This window comes from Camellia sinensis, chromosome 12 (genome assembly GCF_055761805.1).
Source record: "Camellia sinensis isolate YWXY chromosome 12, ASM5576180v1, whole genome shotgun sequence".
NCBI classification, from domain to species: domain Eukaryota; kingdom Viridiplantae; phylum Streptophyta; class Magnoliopsida; order Ericales; family Theaceae; genus Camellia; species Camellia sinensis.
Window position 1 is genome coordinate 33,715,041 of NC_138972.1, and position 6,116 is coordinate 33,721,156.

Here is a 6,116-nt window from a genome sequence, read left to right on the forward strand (position 1 = left end):
AGGTTACAAAATATGAGTTGAAGTCTTACCTAAGGCTCAAATTCTTCATGTTGGAGTTTAATTCCTTTGAATTCACTTCAATCTCCTCCAAATTATGACAATCTCTCTTCAATTGAGCTCAATTTCCTTCTCTCCCACTCTCACGCAGTTTTTATGGTCAAGCAAGAGTAAGTGGAAGTGTAAAAGTGTGTAATGAGGTGGCCTTATATAGTTATATAGGCTTGATTAATAAATTCATTAATTTAGGCTTAATTGAGCATTATTTATTCTAATTATTTCGTTCTGAATCGAATTTTAATTAAACCTACTATAAAATTCTAAAAATGCTAATTAACACATTAATCAAGCCAATTTCTAAATTGGATGCCAATAAGGCCTTCAATTCGCAAACCGAAACTGAAACATGAACAGATCTTTTTACATTAAACAGATATAAACACAAATAAGACAATGTATGATGTAAAATTTCAGTTTAATTTCTTATTAGGCATAATTAAGCATGAGTTATTGTTAATCATGGGTCAGGGTTGTTACAATATGTACAGAGAATATTTTGATATAATATTATGGGTGTTGATGGATGTCCATTATGGCCATTTTAGTTTAGGGTATAACTGTCATTAAAATAATCTTTCATTAAGTGTGTGCACTGAGGTAATTAGGTGTGTAGAGATAAAATTTCCCTTACTTTGAGGAATAAGTTTTCTTTTATAACGGATCCACATTGTAATGCTAATCTCAATATGTACGAAAAAATGAATAATTGTAAACTGGTTGGTAGTTCATTTTTTTAAAAGGAAATCATGTCTATTTTTTTCCAGGCTCGCTCGAGCAGTATTTCCTACGCTCAAGCGGTCTTCTACAGTCTGCAAAACTTCTAGGAGGGAGTCATTGTGTGCTCGAGATGTGTTTTGGTCGCTCAATCGGTCTTACTTATTTGTGTCTGACGCTCGAGCGGTGTTTTGGTTGCTTGAGTGGTCTGTGCATTTATCAGATCGGGGAGAATGGTTTTTTTGTCACTTTTTCATCTCCTCTCTCTCTAAAATATTTCTAAACCTAATTTGTTCTTTCTCTTTTTAGTTCTTGCTTAAAACCCTCTTATACACCCTAATCCATTGAATTCACTACCATAGTGCTTTGGAGTAAAAAAAAAAGAGCTCGGTGAAGGCTTCTATTTAATTTGAGGGAATCGTCATTTTATTGCCAGTGATTTTTGGGTTGTCTCCTCTTCGCTTCAATAGGTAGGGATTTCTTTGCTCATTTTTAGTACCTCACTATAGATATACATGTTGTAGTTTTTATAACATTTGAAAACAAGTTTGTTAAGAAATTTTACAAAAAGTATGATAAAGGTTTGGGGTTTGGATTTTGGGAGTTAGAATTGGATGAGTTATGGGTGTTTCGGTTAATTGAGAGGTAGCTAGGCATGTTCGTGTTATGGGTGGGAAAAAAAAAATCCTAATTTATCATTATTGGCTTGATTAATCCTCAAAAGGTGAAGATGTATAATAATCGAGTTATGTGTTAAAGAATTGGAACAGTGGTTTAGTTATTAAAATGAAACTTAAAGTAGTGGTTTCGATTAACTTTGTGTTGTAGTTGTGTTTTATGAATTGAATTGGTTTAAGGAAAAATGTTAAGCCTTGGCCAAGGGTGGACACAGTTGATGGTTTTGAAACAACAGATTTGGTTTTGGAAATAAAATGGTGCGTGTAACTCTTTTATGAAATGGAATGAAAAATGGTTGATTTGAAAAGGTGGAATTAGTTATGGATTTATATTGTATCAGTCATGTATCTATTTATCTGTTTAGAGGTTTTGTCCTTGGTCATCAGTGGACGATGACATTGTTGTTGTTGAGTAGATAATGTGTATGTATTACACTTGTACGGTATTATGTAGCTTAGAATGTTGTGCTATTATTATGTTATTGTTTGGGGGGTTGGTTCCCTCTAGGTGAGGCCGATAAAGCATGGCTCATTGACAGAGGTTCCTTGTCCCTTCTAATTTGCACCCAGTAAAGTGCGAAAGGAGGTCCGTTTCTCTCCGTATTGAACCGATAAACTGTGGTGCATTGTGATAAGTTCCTCTACCTTCTGGTTTGAGCTCAGTAAAGTGTGACCTTAGGATCATTCCCCTCTAGGTGAGGCCGGTAAAGTGTTGTGTTATGTGGGTGTATTATGTGCCATCCGTGCTATAAGCCGATGGAAATGGAAGTATGTATTATATTCAGTTATTTATATTTAGAAATATATGTTTCTTGATATCCTGTTATGGGTGTTCCTTGCTCTTGGACTTATAAGCAGGGAAGATAGTGGATGTTTTGTTGCATAAGTGTGTTTAGTGGGTTGAGTTATGAGATTGAGTTGTAACTCGTATATGTGAACGTGCCTTCAAAACAAATGTGGAGATGGAATTCTTTTATGTTAACATGAAGATCTAAAGAAAACAAATAGTTTTACACTTGTGGTGGTCAAATGGACTTTTTGGAGACAATATACTTATATTAGTACATTTTGAATATTAAACTATCACATTATTTATATTGTACGTTGTGGTGAAGTGGTTTTGGAAATACTCTTGGATCCTGAAGGACATTCTTGATCCTCTGATTGCCACCTAAAAAGGGAATTAACACTCCTATCGGGGGTGCCGGAATTAGCACTCTGACGAATAAGTTCGTATGTCTCTCCTTTGCTTGTGTCTTAAGTTTCTTCAGTCTGTTCTCACATACCTCTCTTTGGTTAATGTTCCTCTATTTATATTCACTCATGGGCCCTAGGGTCGGGCCCACTCTTAGTCCAACGCATGATTGCTCATTCAGCCCTTCTGTCGTACGCCAATTCCCACTCGGCTGCTTGTTCAACTGGTTCTATGGCCGATTTATCTATTCGGCTCGATGATCCCCCTAGGTGGAGCCGAATAACCTATATCCTGATTTCTCCCAAATTCATTTGGCTCTTATACATAAAAAAGATATTCGGCTCCCACAATTGGCCCCCAAACATCCTACTAAAGCCAGTTAGTCAGCATGTTTGGTTTTGAACTTGGAGAGTCAAAAATACGGCGACTTCCCTTATTCCAATGCAAGTGTCAGAACATTCACTCTTTTTATGAATCATTATAATTTCCCACTCCTTCTTACGCTTTATTCATTTAATGCAATTTGAAACTATGTTGTCTCTTCGAATGTATGTTCTTTGAATACGCAACACTTTTGGTTGCCTGCCAGTTTGCCTCCTTCATTTCACGACCTCTGCAACTTGTCCTCGTTCCTCACTGTCTTCCATACTTCTTGTAAGTTCTCCTCTTCTCCATTTCGACTCCCCTTTCCTTGTTTATTTTTGTTTTTAGTTTAGCGTACTTCCTATCCTGGCTAGGATGGCGAAACTTCTGAATGCCCTTCTTGCTATGGATCGAGTTTCTAGTTTTCGACGCCATTTTTTCGTTCCTGACGACGTCCATCTGTCACTTGTGGCAGAGAGTGTAATTGGCATGGAGAGGACTGATGAGAGTACAATCATCTTTCATTTCCTGTCCATTGCCGAGGGCGAAGTTTGTTTCCCCCTTCACCCATTTTTTAGGGTTGTCCTTTGTCACTGGGGTCTAATCCCTTCTTAGCCTAACGTAAATTTTTAACAAATCATAATGGGTATTGTCGAATTAAACCGATGCCTTAGGCTCCATCTTGGAATCCCTGCTATTCAGTATTGCTATGCCTTGGCAAAATCCTCTGGCCGACAAGGGCACTACTTTCTCAGGGCCAAGGACACCGACCATCATTTAGTGACTATGCTTGCCAGCTCTGGAAAACGTGTTGACAATGTCATGGTCGTTGTCCGAGGCAACTGGGAATTCGGCGAGGGCGAAGATCGCCTAGATCCCGTGCCTAGATGAAAAGGCAAACCAGGTGGCCGCGTAGTCCTCCATGTGTATTTGTTATATATTTACTCGGCTTAGATTCTATGCACTTACCGTTTTATTTATGCAAGCAACGATTTGAAGAAAATTCTGGTCTCAGCCAACGACATTGTACTTGTGCAAATCAAAATCGCGCTCCAGTTCTTTGGCCATCCAAACCTCCAAAAGCAAGGAAGGGTGGCCCACATACTTCTGAGATACGAGATGACTTACTCTACATTTTTGGCTACAGATAACATTCCGATTCCTAGGGCGAACAGTAGCTTACAGCGATTACGGCGATTATTTTCCCGAACTTCAAAAACCTTAGGCAGATTGGTCTGGAAGTTTCAGATTCAGAGCTGGTAGACGAACAAATAGCTAAAGAAGTTGCTGTGCAACAAAAATCAGTCCACCTTGGACAAATACGATAATCTTGGGGAGGAAGTTGACGAGGCTCTGAATTTGGCTTTTGAGGAAGCCAGCCTTAATCCATCTAACCCTCCATCCACTTTAGGTCGAGTGGACGGCTCCTTTGAAGATATTTTTACCGACTTAGGGGACCTTCCCGACACATATCCTGAGAACATGGCTGGTGAGCCGCTCATGCAAATGGCCAGGAGGAAAAATACTGAGCAGATAGCCGCCCAAAGGAGAGCCGAGACCAACCGATCTGAACCTCCACCTGTTGCCGTGACTGAGTCAACTCCGCCTGCTCATGTGGAAGAAATGGCTTAGATTGATACGGCCGAAACGGAGCACATTGTCGACCAACAAGGCAATTAGGAGGCCGAGCAGACGGGGGAAAAGCGTCTTGCCGAGCATGAAGCCGACCCTACAGAAAACCTAGCCGATAAACGGCCATGAATAGAGGAGCTGGACTTGGTTAAGCCATTTATTGTTCAACCAAGGATAAAGAACATGCCAATTGCTTTTGATGCATCGGCTGTGAAAGACACTGTTGTGACCTTAAGCATGGCCTCTTCAATTTCCCTGCTGGTTGACAGAGCAGCCTTTCGGGTGGAACCGGATTTGCTATCAATAGCATTGGCCGCTCAATTGGCCATATTGGTACATAACTTGAGCCTTGTCTGTAGTCTTCCGCCTATATTTTTTATTTTTATTTTTTATTTAACTCTAATTCCTTGTTTTGCAGACGGCGGGAAGGATAACTAAGATTGGTCACCGTTAGCATGATGCTATTGAACAAATTGGCTTTCTCATAGCCAAAGTTGAAAATGAAAACAACAAGGCCGTGGAGGCCTCTCTAAGAGCAGAGTCCGACGCGATGAAAGCGGCAGAAGAACGTGTGAGGGCCAACGCCAAGGCAGAAAAGGCCAAAGTTCCGACCAACTCAGGTTGGCCGCCAAAAAGAGGGCAAACATGAGTGAAGACGCGCTCAAGTTAGCCAAGGAGGTGATTACCAAACTGGAAGCTGGCTTGGAAGCATCAAAGAAGGCAAATGAAATAGCTGACTCCGAGATTTCCAAAGCATTCCACGCTAGAAAGGACGCCGCCTTGGAGAACTACATGGAAGAAGTACCCAAGTTCGAGAATCGGGGCTTCAAACACAAAGCCCTCACTGCCACTAATGTGACATTGGCACAACCGATTCCATACGAGTAGGTGGACGTTAAGCCGCTGGAGTCTGACCCTGAAGATTGACTAGGGTGTGATTTTGATTTTTGTTAGACATCTTGCGTGCATAGTTTTTGTAGATTTTTGTTGATAGATTTTTGTTATTTATTTCGGTTAGAAGTTAAATGTAGGGTAATTTTCATGTGTAAAATGACTACTATCTGTACTCAATTTATTAATGAAAATTTCCTTTACCTTTTTGTCTGGAAAATTTCATTTGCCTTTTCTGTCTGCTGCATGTGCTAGTTAACGGTTTCGTAGGGTGCAAGATCATGAAATGAGTAAATTAAACATCTAATAAAATAACTGCATATCTTTGCGATTTAGCCAAATAAATTAAAGAATCTGCCCTTAGCTAATGAACTGAACCGCCGAATATCGGTGGTACATGGATTGGCTGGGACACAACTTAGCGGCGCAAAGCTTTGAAATTTAGCTGAGTAGATTAATGAATCTGCCCTTGCCTCAACTAATAAATGAACTAGACCGCTGAATATCGGTGGTTTATGGATTGGTTGGGGCACATAAACTTAGCAGCGCAAAGTTTTGAAATTTAGCCGAGTATATTGATGAATCTG